This window comes from Oreochromis niloticus, linkage group LG11 (assembly GCF_001858045.2).
Source record: "Oreochromis niloticus isolate F11D_XX linkage group LG11, O_niloticus_UMD_NMBU, whole genome shotgun sequence".
Lineage (NCBI taxonomy): Eukaryota > Metazoa > Chordata > Actinopteri > Cichliformes > Cichlidae > Oreochromis > Oreochromis niloticus.
In genome coordinates this window covers 9,040,311-9,056,823 of record NC_031976.2, presented here as the reverse complement: position 1 = coordinate 9,056,823, position 16,513 = coordinate 9,040,311, and the positions used below count along the sequence as shown (strand labels likewise).

The 16,513-nt window shown below is 38.8% G+C and overlaps 1 long non-coding RNA gene across 12 annotated transcripts in view; it reads right to left on the bottom strand.

The window, feature by feature from the left end:
- The window catches only part of LOC102082788 (uncharacterized), a 139,750-nt gene that overhangs the window by 26,165 nt on the left and 97,072 nt on the right, over positions 1-16,513 (bottom strand). For 6 of the 12 annotated variants that reach the window (XR_003222185.1, XR_003222192.1, XR_003222189.1 and 3 more), the window contains one exon: positions 11,585-11,912. This is a non-coding gene — a long non-coding RNA (uncharacterized LOC102082788). Of the gene's footprint in view, positions 1-3,893; positions 3,938-9,129; positions 9,207-11,584; positions 11,913-16,513 lie in introns of those variants that run through there. The other 6 variants (XR_003222190.1, XR_003222186.1, XR_003222187.1 and 3 more) reach the window with 2 other exon arrangements.

The following is a 16,513-nucleotide window of genomic DNA, read 5'->3' as shown; positions in this document are numbered from 1 at the left end:
CTTTACAACCAGTGACTAAAGACTAGAAGGTTGGTGGATTTCTCCATGCTAGCTCTGGTTCTTCGGTAACCGCCCATGGGGACAGAGGCTTGTTCCCACACCTGCATCATCCACCTGTGATCCAGCGGCAATCAGCAGGCACGAATTTAAGACCAGCTCAGCCTTCCACTCATCCCAAGCCCATCAGCAATTCCTATGGTTGTAACTCGGCTGTTATGTGTATTGTTGTAATTTCCCTTATTGTATTCTGCTGTTTCCTTGAGTGTCCAGTTTGTTTTTGTCATTTCTGGAACAACTGACCTGCAGCTGGCTTCGCTGGCTATCATCATCCACTCATCTACTCTAGCTACATGCATCAGCCACGTCCACCTCACCTGCCCTCCATTTCAATCTGGATCTCTGGAAATGAAGGATTGGATCAACCACCTTTCTCATCGTGCTTCTTAACCGGACACTCATTCGGTCAACCATAACTAGAAATAAAGTAGAATACCTGTTTTTTGTGCTTGAAATACCAAGGCTGCTCATTCAGGGATAGAAGCTGGTCAGTGTTCTGCGTGTGGCCTATTTAGCAAGTTATAAATACACAATGGGGCAGTACAGACTATGGTTTTTGCAGTTTTACTATTTATGTTCCCTGCCGCCATCTTGGATTGTGAATTCTGCACTGGTGGTGCTTCTTTGAGTTTCTGAATCAGAAATCTGACTTGAAGGTTCATTCAGTTGAACCAGAACTCTGATTTCGCACTTTTGATGGAATGGAATGTTCAGCCTTAAACACAGCTGTGCGTGTCATTGTAAATAGAAATACCCTGCTTAAATTAATCAATTAGCTTATTAGCATAGCATTTCTGTCAGTATGTTACCGTTTCTAAGGCCTGTGGAGCAGTTCACATAGATCAGTGTGATTGGTAAATGGTAATAGGCAAAATGGAATGATGGGACTAATATAAAACTAGTTTATCATTAGCAACTCACATAATCATATTATATATACTTTTCTAGCCAAACATGCTAACATTTTGTATTGGTACATTGTTACACTACAGATTTGCTTTTCTCTCACAACCAAAGATTAACCAAAGGTATTTGAGTGCTTCTTCCCACGATTTCTGCAATAGTCAAATATTGGTGATGGTAGTGATTGTTTTAAATCTATTAGGAAGAGAGCAAAAAATGCACTAATTGACTTCAGAGAATGCCCACCTGTTAAAGAGAGACAATTTCAGCTTATCGTCAGTGATGTAAGTCAATGCAAAGTAATTGGCTGAGGTCCATACAGATGTGACATTCTAATTTTTTGGCACCCTGTTGTTATTGCTTTACTAAATATGGCATGACACACTAATTATGAGGCAAATGACTGGCAGCTTTAATTAAAGGCCGCATTTAGCTATATAAAGTGAACAATTAAATAACTGCTGTCATTTCACATCCAAGGTAATTAAGTTATCAGTGTTTCATTGTCTAAATACTTAGAATACAAGGAATCATAGAAAAGACACTGAAGAATGAGCTCTCAAAGCAAGCAGCTTTTCTTCCAGATGAAATACATTATTGATAATCTGACCTTCATCGACGACAAGAATTAGTGACCTGATTATGCAAGGTTAAGCCTGATTGTAGAGTACTGTAGGTATGGTTTGATTCATAAATACATCTTAAAAATGACCTGTACACAATCTGACACAAATCTGATCTAATGATTGATTTGAACGAAGCATGATGTGAAAAAGAGCCACATTTAATCAGTCAAACAGAAGAAAAGTTTTATTTTGTTAATATCATTGTTATCACTTGTAACAAATACATCATTCCTCTTTTCTCCTTCACAAAGCCATCCTGTCATAACTTGCTTCTCACTGATAGATTGGTAACATTTACTTGTAGCAGCTCAGGAGCAAATGTATAAGCAGGGGCAAGCTTAGCTGGCTGCCAAGAAGGAGGCCAGATCTCAGTAGGCAACCCATCAAAGATGCAGTAAAGATCTTGTTTCTCCTATAGAAACAGCGTATACATAGAAATGTCTGCAGTGCTGCAGCACCCGTTGGCTTTCAATTCTGCGTTTTGAAGTCTCAAAACAGCATTTTTTTCCACTGCCATGTTAGATTTTTAGGGGAAGATGTTATCATACTTGGACCTGTCATTTGTTATATTGGCTAGCCAGCTTCATTTATTAAGTTTTAGTGTGCAATACACAGACACAAATCTGCTGCTAAAGGTATTTTTCTTACCATCAGTATACCACAGACTAAATAGTTGACATTTTACTTTGTAGATACCAAATCATTTTTATAAATAAAGCAATTCAATTAAATTTTATTGATATAGCATCAAATCACTGCAGCTGCCTCGGGGCATTTTATGTTGTAAGGTAAAGACAGTACAATAATACAGAGAAAACAGAGAATCCAGAGAAATTCCAACAATCGTTTGACCTCCTATGAGCAAGCGCTTTGGTGACAGTGGGAAGAAAAAACTCCCTTCCCTGGGGCTCAGGGATTGGGAGCCATTTGATAGGACTGGTTGGGGGTGATGGGGAGCAAGACAGGACAAAGACACTGTGGAATAATTAAAAACTGTCTGGTTGTTTTGTATGTGTTAGACAAATATAATATTGTATTAAAGTACTCTAGTTATGCAAACATAACATTACATAACGTTTGCATCATCATTCTATTTAAACGATTTTTAACTACATATATTTATGCATAGATTGTATTGCAGCTGTATTGTTAAAAAGCTCAGTGATATTTCATTGTTGAATGATTTCATTATACTAAATGAAAAAATGCTGATCTTTAGCCATTACAGGTGGCAAAGGAAAAAGGCAGAATGCACCAACCTCAAATTAGAAACATTAAATATAACGTCATCCACATTTTTTTTGTTGAAGATGTCATAAAATTCAGTGGACCACAACATTTGTATGGTACCCTGTTCCTAATGCATTTGTTTATTAGCTAAGTCTCCAATATTTCAAGTCACTTAGGAGGTAAATCTGTAGGCATGCAGGGTCCAGTTTCATGTTCAGCTTCATCTTTATATAAAGGTCAAGAGCGAGGCAATCAGGAAGCTGTTAGAAAAGTATACAGTCATGGAAGAAATCAAGTAGAGTAGCCAAAGGGTGATCAACTCCCAGAGAGGAGCTGGAATGGAGCAGGGGAACTGAGAGAAAGAGGGAGGCTAAACTAGATTAAACTGAGCCAAGCCAATCACCAGGCTTTTCAGGTTGAGAAAAAGATAAAATGTACCCTAGAAGTGTTAAAAATGGGTTATGATTGATTTGGTGTTGTTGTAGAAGCAACCCATGGCTCAAGTTAGAATCCATGTCATGTCTATCAAGACACAAAAATCATTTGTGTTATATATTTTTTGTTGACTCTGTTTTGGCTCCTCTCATTTGGGCACTATTTTTTTTCCATCCTTAATTTGTGTACTTTTGCTTTCACTTGCTGTTTGGTGAAATTTGGGAACCAAACTACTTTAGTAGGATTTACAAAGATTGCAATTTAGATTGTGATACACCCTCTTCCAAATATAACCATGCACCTTTAAAAATAAATGGCCTGCTGTGTTTAAATCTGACGTCAAGTCAGTTCTAAGCCTTTATTTATTTATTTTCATGCCTCTTATATGGGTCTGGACATGAGGGCAGTAGTCTTGGCAGACCCCCTCTTCCTCGGATGGATAGATGGATAAATACATAAAAATAATAGCAGTTTTCACCTACAACAGTGACAAATAAGCCACAACAGTACAACTGTTCTGAGCAGACTTATTATGGATTTCAGTTTAAATTACATGACACAGCTCAAGTGGAGGGATTTTTGGATCATAACACCTACAGCCAAAACTTCAGCAAGATACTAGGAACAGGCCACAATAGATACCTGCAGTTGCATGAGGTAGTGATGAAAATTGCCTTCAGGCTGCACTGTAGGAGTGAAGAACAGAGAAGACATGAATTTCTTATGTACATTAGTGACAGGTGCACACTTAGACACCTACACACATACAGTACACAAAAATATTGACACTGATTTGTACACACACATGCACAAGCACACACATGCAGCTCGATAGGTGGTCTGACAGAAGTGGTTCATTGTGCATGATTGCTCCTAAAATTTCACTGTGTTGCATCAGCCAGCCGATTCTGTTTTGCTAAATTAGTTTGCCCTTGTTTCCTAGAACAAATGAAACAGTAGAGTATGCTGTGCAAATGACATTTAGAAGGCATATTTTATGTAAATATATACACTGTATACATATAATAAGATACTGATAATAGCTTTTTAATGATTCATAGAATATGTTCTTTGTCATTTAATACTGTTTTTCTGTCATAGACCCTCTCTGCTGTGCATCATATCGCATATGTAAGTGTTGATATTTCTGTATGTTTGCGCAGTCATGCTGTATGTTTTACTGTTGATGTATCTGTCAGCGATCCTGAATTGTTTCACTTGCTCTGGACTTTCACTTCTGGCTGTGATGGATGTGATTCCCTTTACAACTGTACTGCTTGCAATTTCGTGAACTTACATGCAGAGGGGGACTTATGCTGGAGTATAGTTATTATAAGCCAGCCAGCAGCAACTGAAATAACTGTATTCCAGCTCGGTAAATTTGACATCTCTGTCCTTTTACAGTATAAGAGTAGAAACAAAATCAGAACAAAGGACCCTACAAATCTCAGGTAGTTGATGCCTCTATGCCCCTGAGGGGTAGCCTATTGCTTGCAGTCACCAACAAACATATTCACTGAAAGTCATAGTTGAGGCTAAGCTAAGGTTCCCCTATTCAATACTGAATATGTGTCTCGCTGAGTAAGAGAGACTCCAGCTTTTAGATATGTTAATTCCACAAAGCTAGTCGTGTTTGCATCAGACAAAGAGGTGAGTGCTTCCTTTCTGCTGCCGGTCCCTGTCTTTACAAGAGTAATAGCAGATGAAGTATGGCACACCACTAGGGACATCCTTGTGCTATTTTTGTGCCATATAAAGATGATCATGATAAGTTTGTGCCCTGTTTGGGAAAACAATATAGAATACAGTCCAGGTGAATAATCAGCAATCATGGTTCAGGCTTCCACTTTTTAGTACTCAGGGTAAATTAAAAGGATTGAAACGGTCACACGAGGAAGAGAAGAGTGCTTCCACAGTCCATCACATACTGCCACTCTAGGACTGAAACGGGGGAAAAACACGAGGAGGATGTAGATGTAGCGACTGTCTTTCCTCTAAGTAAAAATTAAACATGTGAAAAGCCTTGTGGATGCTACCTTTAATTTTAAGGAGAGTGCACAGGTGTGCCCCACACTGGAGGAATCTCTTCTGCCTGACTTTATAATTTACTGAGTATTAAATATGTTTTTTTAAACATACTCAAGGAGCATACATATTGCCCGTGGTTTGCTCCCTCTGGTGGAGCAAGACCTCACTTGAATAGTTTCTCTCTCCTGCTCCTTTCTCGGTGAAGTCACCTGCCCTAACAGGTATTGCAGGGTTACAGATGGCCAGCTTACAAAACTTAGAAAACAGAGAGCGACCAACTTGTTAATAGAATTGTGAGAATACAGTCTCTCGATCCAGGGAGCTACTGAGGTGGCTAAGGCTTTCACCCTATCAACATATTACAGTTCTGTTTCACTTGTTAAAATATTGTCAAATGTCAAATATTATTTAGTTAAGATTTAACTACCTACAAGTGTCCAACTATCCCGTAAGTGTCCAAGATAGCAGTAATTTAATGTTTTGTAAAAGATAAACAAGATTTGGACACTTAGCTAAGGATCATGATTTGTTTTTCTTTTGGCATAAAATAAGTCAGCAGTCACTTTTTGTGATTTTTATTTTTAAACTGCCTTTTATTACATTACACTTAATATGAATGAGCTACAAAAACCTATGAAGCTACATTATTTCTGTCAGCCAGTCCTACTCCTAAACTGTATATGTCTTGTGTTTATGTGTAAACACTCGCTTGAAAAAGAGACGTCGATATCAGTGAGACAAACTGTTTAAACGCAGGCTTGAATAATAACCTTAATAAGAGGTTATAGATGCAGCAACACTTGTTGCTAATTGGAACAGCTTCATTGTTTGACCACCGCAAATCATCATGATGACCCTGATGACCACCACAAGCACACATCGGTCAAACGGTAACGCTGTTCTACATTTTAACTTCTTCAGTCTTTCTCCTCTTCTCTGTACACCTTTTTTTCTTCACCCTTCATTAGAGGGAAGCCGAGTTCTTGGTTTCCAAATGGGAAAAAGGAAGCCTTGATTTATACCTCAGGACACACACAAAAAAAATATATCTGGAAAATGTTGATGGTAATGAAGTGGGGCAGGCTATTACTGAAAGCCACTGGTTTTCTGCCAAAAACCTAAAGCTACATGCTTCACAATACCACGCTCACGCTCACTAGTGGCCCTACATATGTCAGGGCAGTTGTACATGGCAGCAGACATCATGTCAAGAATTGTTCCAAACCTGCGACAGTGGATATCTGGGATCACAATATTAGACTGATTTGCTTCCAGATACAGCTGAGAGTCTGCCTCTGGAATGCAATGCTCTGTCACACCCATGGCCCTATAATTTGCTCTATGCCTTTTCTTCCTGACTCTCTTCCAGCTACTCTTCTATCAGATTGATGTGTAGGAGCAGGGGTTGATTTTCCAGTGGAGATAAAGTCTTGATCTAACAGAGAATCTCTGATTAATTGTAACCTTGGTTTTAGTGCCTTTAGAAATCTTTAACTGTCAGTGATTCCACACTAGCAGGGCTGTTTCTAAAGGTAAATTGTAGGATGTAGACTGGTATGTCTTAAATAAATATCCACTTAATTTGACAACAACATGACATTTATAAAGAACAGAGCGAAGTGATAGTCATTTAAGAACCAAGAGTTAAGTGTATTCACTTGTTCTGTGTGTTTACTGAGAAATGCATGCCGATAAAGTATGCAAAGTGTGATTTAGGTATGCGTGGTTAAAAGTACATAAATAGGTTTAAAATGGTGTTAAAACCGTGTGACATTTTGTGCAAGGGTGTGATTATGCAGGTATGATAATGATGCTTTTGAGCATTGTTAGTGTCTGACGCTTGCTTGGTTTGTTTAACTAATTAAATAATTAATCATTTCATTACCTATTCATTTATTTGTTCGTATATTTACCCACTTCATCAGTCACTCATTGAATCACGTAATGTGTTACAAAGCCTTGAATATCACCATATGTTAATTATATTTGTCGGGCAGGTGACAGTTCACAGCTATGAAACATTAGTATTATTTTTGTTACACTATTATTATTCATAACTCCTGCTGAATTTGGCCATTTTTTCATCGAGGCAAGTGTCTGTCTGACAAAGAGTCCCATCTGCAGACAGTAAAATTTAGAAATGTTAATCTCTAAGTACTTTTAATGGCCCTTAAGTACAAAATGGACCTCATTATGTTTGAGTAAAGGGTCATGCATACATTACTTATCTGCTATCTTTTATTCGAAAAGAGTGGCTTTAATACAAAAGCTGCTCTTCAACAAATATTCATACATGCGCCACTACACGGTCAAGCAGATGGATCGGTGAGCAGTTCAAGCGACTAAGTTATGAAGTAAATAAGAAAGTGATTGACAACTGCAGAGTCTCTGATATACGAAGGCAATCCCAAAAGTAAGGTCTCCATTAGAAAATTACTCCATTTATTTTCTATAATATCTACATGATATTTAAGGTTAAAGAATTATTTATTTATCTACATAATCACCATTTCGGTCGATGCATTTTTGTAGACACTGTGGCAGTTTTAGAATGCCCATGTCATACCAGCTTGCTGCCATGTCCTTCAGGAAGCACTGAACGTCATCTTTGATCTCTTCGTCGGAGCAGAATCGCTCTTCGGATAAATGCTCTTTCTTTCTTTTGCATTCAAAAATCGAATAAATGTGCAAACTTCGCACTTGGTGGTAGCGTTCAACAGGAGCTCCAGTTTCAAGAGCTGCCAAGCCAAGATTGAGTATCCCAGCGAGGCCGTGCATGCTTGTTTGGAGGAAGCACCCATCACAACAGTGTGGGCAGCAGCCGTACAAACGGTTTCTCTACGTCGCCACTGCTTTGGAGACCTTACTTTTGGGATTGCCCTCGTATTTAGTTGGCATAAAAGTGCACCCAGAGACTGCATTTGTATATATTTGGGCACTTTAAAAAAAACTGAGAAATTTATGCAGGGGTTTAATGAAAATAGAACATAAACGTAGCATAACAAAGCAGGTTTCTGCTAACTGCAGTTGTGCACCTCAAGGAGAAAAAAAAGTTGTTGTGCTTGGATATAGTGTACATGGTTGCTCCTTCTTCCTGTCTGTGCGCTCAATGAAGAAAAAAAACCCACTATGTTTTCTTTTTCATTCTGATGTGCATGCTGAGATCAGTGTATACAAATGCACAACATACAGTCACATCCACATGTGCGCACACACTCCTGCCAGGCCTGGTTTCCTCGATGAAGTTTCGAAATGTGTTTTTCATCATGGTAACAAGAATACCTACAGGCCGTAGCAGCAGTTACTGTATGAGCTTGCCCACAGAATTGGTATTTTTAGCTATTGAAACATCATATTTTCCAAATATATTATATCTAAAAGTTAATACAAGTAATTTTCTTCTTTCTTCTGAGCATCACGGGGCTGTTTCATTTTAATGTGGTCTTGGCTGTAATGTTTTAGTCTATTCTGTTGCCTTGTAAAACAAATTGCAACAATGTACTCTTGGTTACACATAGATTCAGCCTAACTTTAACACTGTTATCTTTTCCAACAGAATATGTGTGATTCTAAAAGCTGCATATTTTACTTTTCTCTGTTCTTTTGCGCTAAATTTGATCTGATCTGATTGTCTTTTCAAGCCTATCCCTTCTTTAAGTTCAGTTCTAGTTTTCTTTCATATGATTTGCTTTTCTCTTTGATGGCTCTGCTGTGTTGATCGTTTCTGTTCTGTTTCTATAATCGTGTATTCTTACTTTCCTGTTATTTGCTACATTTTTAGTATCTCTGCATCAGGTGCAATGAGTGACAGTTATTGGTCTGGTGTCAGTGGTTCAGGCTTAGGCGTTACCTCTGTTTAAGGCTGATCTCATTTCCTGCACACTTCCTCTGTGGGGTTAACGGCTGGCAGACTTGTGCACATCCTGGCTGAGGTACATAAGAGGGAAAAGAAAACAGTCATGGCAGCTAACAAGTGGAAGAAGATACATTCCAGCAATTAATTAGACATAGCAGTCATAATATACTATTACACACTTAATTGTCTCTTATAATCATTTAAGCCTGAAAATATGTACTGGCGACATTTTTTAAAATTAATTAATTTTTTTTTTTTTTTTTTGCAATTACGTAGTGAGAGGTATTGACCAACAAAACATAAAACTTCAATAAAATCATTCCAGTTTTGGAATAAATTCATGTGATAGGGTAAATATAGCCATTGCCCTACTTTTTTTATTTGATAATTACTTTATGTCAAGCATGTAATTTAAACATTAGTGAGTTTCGTCCTCAAATATAGTTTCATTCTTAGCCTGAAACTGTGAAACAAGGACGGCAATTCAACTGACACCTTGCGTGCAGTTAAACGTGTGTGCTTGTACGTGTGTTCATCTGATAAGTCAGCTGTGTTTCTCCGCTCTTTACCAAATTAAATTAAAGTTTAAAGCACAGTTTGTGTCTCAAATACCAGTTTGCATGAATGAGGACACAGATGAAAGCAAACCTAAATTATTTCCATAACTTCCTAAGTATCTAATTAATTTATTTTACTTTTGATTAAATGGATACTGTGTAACACTACTGAATATTCAATGAGGTACCTTTCAATGGTACAGTGCAATATACCATTTGGACCGTAATGATAGTCCCAAAGTCTTTCTTTTTCCTGTCTGGCAGACAGACTGGGGGCCTTGAGCAGAAGAAGAGGAAGTGCGATAAACTGTAGGTGGAAAATATGGTGAACGAGTGAGGTGGGGGGTCGTATCTGATGAGGGAAGCTGGTGTTAGTAACCGCATGCAAAGATAGAAGGAGAAAGATAGGCCGGCCTCGAAATTCGTCCCTGAGCGAACCCTGCTCTGGTATTTCACATACTCTATGCTGGCTGAAAATGGACATTCTTATATAAAAAACACTTTTTTCTACTCTTTAGCCATAGCAGTGGAGTTATGAAAGGGACAGGATGACGTAGCTAAAGAACCTCTAAAGATGAATTACCATAAAATTGTGTGTTGTGTTGCCATGGCGCTGCGCTGAGCAGGAGCCTGCTGCAGTATTTTATAGTATAGGGATTTTTGACTTCATATTTGGTCCTGCAATATGAGCTTGTTGTTTTTATCTTAGCCCCGTGAGGATAAAGAACTGGTCAATAAGCATATTGTAAAAGCAAGCCTAAGCCTAGGTTTCCCTACCCTGTGAGTTAAAAGTCACCTCAGATCAAACTCAAATCTAATTGGCAGACGTGAGATATTTTTCATCTAAAGTCGCCGCCATCATTATCACAGCATACTGTAGCGAGCCACTCAACTCTAAACTATTTAAAGAGCTTTAAGATGCAGTTGTGGAAGGAAAAATAATTACCTCTCTTCTCCCTTTTCTCTCTGAAAGCAGAGGAAGAGGCACTTGGTTCTGTACCTTTGAGCATTCCCAGACTGCTGGTATTCTCATATGAAAAGTAAAGCTTCATATTTTCACGAGTCTCCTGAGTAATCATTAAAGTTCTTTATGTTATTTTAACTAGATTTTTTTTCTCAAAACAATGCAATATTCATTGATAATCTATGTTGTGACGATGAAAGTGAAAGTCTTCAGATGTTTTGCAATGCTGGACATACTTCTCCAGAGTTTTACATATTGTATGAATAGATGTTCTTAATGTAGTATTTGTTCCCTTGTGGTCAAATTGTAAAAGCTACTTCTTGAGAGTTAAAATGCGCATATATAGAAAGTATATATGTGAATACACTGTTGTGTTGGAACTTTTCCTAGATACAGCATTCACCAAAGAATTTGCAATATAAAGATATAAAGAGGGAATTTAGTCACCTTTCACCTGTGTGTGCGCAAGCGTGTGTGTGCATGTGGACTGTCACTTGCCGAGTGCATGTTAGTACATGTGAGTCCCTCCCTTTGAAACTACTTTCTCTTCAGCTCAGTGTAAGGGCAGACAAACACACATGCGCACACACGCACACAGACGTGCGCACAGAAACAGAGACAATAGTAACTTTCATCCCTGTGAGGGACTCAACATCAACTGGCTTTCAGCGTGTTTTACCAGACTAGCACAGGTTAGTGGCTATGACTGTTGTGACATCCACCACTTCTGAATGTTTCACATAAAATCCACAGTGATGTTCCTATAGCATACAGGAAATGCCACACTGAGGCCCTTTTCCCTTTTAATTACAGGCCCTTGTGCAGACATATTGTTTTTTATAAAACAGATTTACAAAAAAGCATTTTAAAAAGTGCTGTCATTATTTTTTTTTCTTCATTTCCATACAACATAGTAATAACACAAATACAGATTTGTTATCAAACTTTATTTTGCAGTCAGTGATACAAAGAGCTGCGAAATGTAACTCTTACAGATGTGATTGCATATTCTAAGGTTCTAACTTACACTCTCGAACCGCTACACGATACCCTTATTTTTAAAATCAAATTCTTGCAGTTTAAGGCGATGACAAACAGCTGTATATGAGAACTGTTACTGATGAAAATGCTCAAAATGTTCCAAAAAAGTTAATATTTAACACTGACTGCTTTTATTCTTGTTTTTTCCATCGTGCTGTCCTCTTTAACCTCACCCGTCTTCTTCAGTTTCCTGTAAGCTTCTGTGTAGATCAGCACTGCACAAACACATACATAAGAAACATATAAGAATTTTTAATTTTAGTGCATTTAGCCTTTATGGATTAAAGTTTTAATTAATTCAAAAGGGTAAAAGAAGGTGAAATATCTTCTTCTCTCCCTTTAGTGGTCGCCACTTTCTCACCACTGAAAACCTTAGAAATACATTCTGCTGCCGCCTCCTGTTTTCTCAGTGACACCGTCTCCAAATCATACATCATAGCAGATCTCACTAATATCTTGTAAACCTTCCCTTTCACTCATGCTGCTGTCTTTCTGTCACAAATCACAGCAGACACTCGTCTCCACCCACCCCACCCTGCCTCCACTCTCTTTTTCACCTCTCTTGTGCACTGCTTGTTCTCTGGAATGGTGAACCCCAAGTGTATAAACAACCTTACCTTCACTATCTCTATCTCTCCTTGCATCTTCACCTTTCCACCTGTCTCCCTCTCACTGTGACACATGTAATGTTGTGCTTCTACTACTGTTCTTTCCTCTTCTCACTGGTGAAAACCTCCACCTCTACCAGCTCTCTTCCACCTGTTACCTAATCTCACTACACATCACAATTGTTACCGATGATCTGCATGTTTGAGAATCTTCAAACAAGAGGAGGTATGTTTGTGGCCCCCATGTGGCTGGGTTTTAAAATGTGATGTGTGATGGGTAAAAACAACAGCTGCTATCTTTCGCTGAAATATTTTGGTCACCTTGAGTAACAGGTATTGCATCAAATCACCAATGAGGCTTAACGTTGCCCCTTTAGCAACAGAATTCTTATAACAGGGCTACCACATAGCACATACGTCTACAGTACATAATCCTATGAGTGAGATATTTGTTTGAAACTGGTGGAATATCAAGTTCATTTTTAAAGGATCCAAATTACCTTTGTGATAGCATTCAGTGCAACATGCTCTTTCCAAATTTCATAGGTTGCCTTGCTTCCTGCCCTTATCTTTTACCACTAGCTGTCCAAAAAAACCCCTAAACTGTCATTCTCCTTACCACGCTGTACTGTTACTGGTTGGAAAAAAGTGCCAACCACAGGGCCAGCTTTGCTTATGAAGGATCTGCACCGTAGGGTATCTATGCCCAACTGGTGTTGTCGTCACTGAATCAATATTTGGAGCACGGGGGCTGTGACTATTATCTACAGACAAGAATTCTAAAAGAAAGAGGCTGGCATTTGAAATTCTGGGAAAGTTATTGTGGGATCATTACTAAGCATATTGGAAAGTGTAAGCTATAGCCTGAAACAAGTCAGAGTTTCGATGTGAAATGAAAAGAGCCTCATGAATCACTACTCTTTAATACTATGTCATTAAAAAAAAAGGAAAAAAAAGAACTGACATATAAATCACTAGATGTCTGTATTATTCCCAGGGGGCATGTATGCTGTGCACAGTCAGGCTGCTTTTTTCCCCCAACATGCCAGTCTGGCAGACTTCACATCTGGATCACTGTTATTATGACAGTCATAACATTCAACAGGGCATGGTATTCCAGGCACAATTATACAACTTCTAAAACTGGAAATCAATTTTGGAAATTAGGTTTATGGGTTTTCTATAAGTACAACATATTTTTAGGCCTAAGAATATGCAATTAACAGACAACAGCACCACATGTAAAAAGTTGAAATATACCATAAGTATATCTAAACGCAAAGGATGAGTAGCCTACATATATAATTACAGTACTGACTCCCATAAGATTGGCTATGCAAGTGTAGTAATATAGATAGGTGTAAGATTTTAAACTGATAATAGAGGAATTAATTGCTATCTTCTTAACTGCAGCCACATGGGAATATATTGTGTAACAAACCTAAAGACAGCTATTATGGATTTATTCCTACAACATTAATTAGACAAAATTAGCTCCAGAATGGATCTCTCATACCCCCAGACAGTCAGACAGTCCAACTACTATATATTAGGGTGTGTCATCTAGCAGTGAACACTTTAGCTGTGATTCACCATGACATATCTAAACAGCCACTCTGTCTCTTCTACACACACACACACACACACACACACACACACTCACAGACACACAACTACAAAGAACAGTTGTGCTAGCATGTATTCCTGCACAGTTCTTTAAATGGAACAACTCTTCACACTTCATTGCAGTAGCCTCAGCTTATCAAACACATAATCACCGTCTTTATCTGAGCTACTGATGTGTCACAACAACACAATGGAAGAAATGTTACCATCCAGCATATGAATGTCTGGTCATCTCTGTACAGTGTTTGTACTGTCATCATCATCATCTTCTTGGCGATGCAAGACCAACAGCAGACTTAAACGCTCCGTTTCTTACTCACATCATTGGTCTAAACAATTAAAATCAGCCAACGCAACAGCCAATTCAAGTCATACAAAGGTGATGTTGAAAGGCGAGTAAATGAAGGGTTGTGAAGAAAAAAAACACATTGTGATAAAAGGAAAAGAGTAAACGACAAAGACAGAATCAAATGAAATAACATCCCAATCCTGATCCTGCCTTATTCCCTGGCTCACTTCCTCTCTTCTCCCTTGTTCTGCTCTTTCATTTTCAACTCATTTTGCTGGCTCACTTCTTCCTCCAACACCCCCTCCATTCTTTCTGTCACTCTCTGTCTCTCTCCCTCCATGAGCAGACAGGCAGAGACAGGGAGACTGTTGTTGTGCTTGCAGTCTGACACTATCAGCTCATAAATCCCTGTCAGCAGCTTGTATGCCTCCTCTCCTCTCTCCCTCCCCGTCTCTTATCCTCCCTCCCTTCACTGGTGGAGAAACAGAAGAACCCAGTGACCTGCCAGTGAAGGTTTGACTGGCACAACCACACACACATTTAGAGAAATATATATAGAGCATATACAGTATATACAGATATATAGATAGTCAGACAGACAGGCAGACAGACAGACATCTCTGATTCTCATGCCTCCCCTATACTGTCTCTCTTTTACTAGGTTCCTTCCTCCCTGTCTTTCTTTCCCTCAGGCAATGTTTGCCGGCAGACAGTCGTCACTGACAAGAGCTTCCTGTGGTTAGGGGTAAACACCTGGTTAATGAGGCCATGCTGCACAACAACCAAAAAAAAAGCAAAAAAGATTCACAGACCTCACTCACTCTGCCGAGTACTGTAGACTCACAATCGGGTCACGCAGCCACACTGGGTCACACGCGCAGTCACACATGCAAATAAATCTCACAGGAAAACAAGCACAGACATGAACACACTTAAGCACATACACAACCGCACATGCACATAACTGGTTCAGACTGAAAAACAAGAATCTAGATGGAGTGGACATGGATTCAAGAAGGTTCTGCTTCTGTGCCGTCACTAGTAATTTGTTCCTCAAATGCAGAAACAAATCCTTGTCTAAGTCATGTCAGCGAGACACTCAGTCAGGATTTTTGACATACTGCAAATGTTCAAACTGAGTGTGAAATGTGAGTGCTGCTGCAGCGAAGAACAGAGCTGCCTGTCTCGACTGCAAAGTCACAAAAGGACTTTTCCACTACAGGCAAGTTATTGGCCCACACCTGAACCTGCCTCAGCTGTCCAAAGTGCTGCCTTTGTCTTTCCAGCATTCTTGCAGCCTACAGGAGATGGTACAAGCTGAAGTTTGGTGGGTGGTCACAGGACTGTGCCGATTTTTTTTGTGTCTGTGTGTGTGTCTGTTTTCGTGTGACAAACAGACACATCATCACCACTCAAATATAAGTGGCTATCTGTCTAACTGTGAGTTGACTGTAGGGGGAGCAGTAATACATCGTATTTCTGCAAGTTTGTGTCTTGCTTGCTCAGCAAGGGTCAGATAAATTACTGGTATTTTCTTACTGACAGATTCTGTTGTTCATGGAGTTCTAGTGGAAAAAAACAGCTCTTTGTCACTAGAAGAGTTTTTGATGAACCTTGAAAAGAAGGATCCACTGACCTACCTCTTACACTTTTTCACATATCATATAAGCTGCAACAGAGGAAATTTAATTTTTAAGTAAAACAAATGTCCCTATTCAACATGGGCCATAAGCAAAGACATAAGGACACATCTCTCCAGACTACGACTATTCTCACAGAACTCTGAGCTACTTCATGTATATTTTAAAAAACCTTGATTTGTTGGGGTGCATATTTATCGCTTCTTAAGGTACATTTACATTACAGACTTACATTTAAATGCATCCTGGATCTAAAACACAAAAACCCATCACGTGACTGCGTTGGGCAGCAAGAACAGTATATTTGTTTTTTTCCCCTTCTTCAAATTTTCACTCTTCTGATGACAAAAAAATGAAGATGTACTCATATTCTAAGCTCTGAGGCAAAATAGGCAATTTCCCTATCAGCTGTAACCAATACTTCATTTTCATGCCACTCTTGCTTTTTACATTGTGCTTTTATCCAAATTGATTTTGTCACAACAGAATTACATCTTACTGCCCCACTGCTTCAAAATATTGTGCAAGTATCAAAGCCTCAAGAATCTTCCATGTCAAAAGCACTAGAGTGCAAATGATTCACTCAGCAATCATGTTAATCTGTTATCTCTGGACAACAAGGCGCAGCCTGCATCGCATGTCTCATAGAAGTA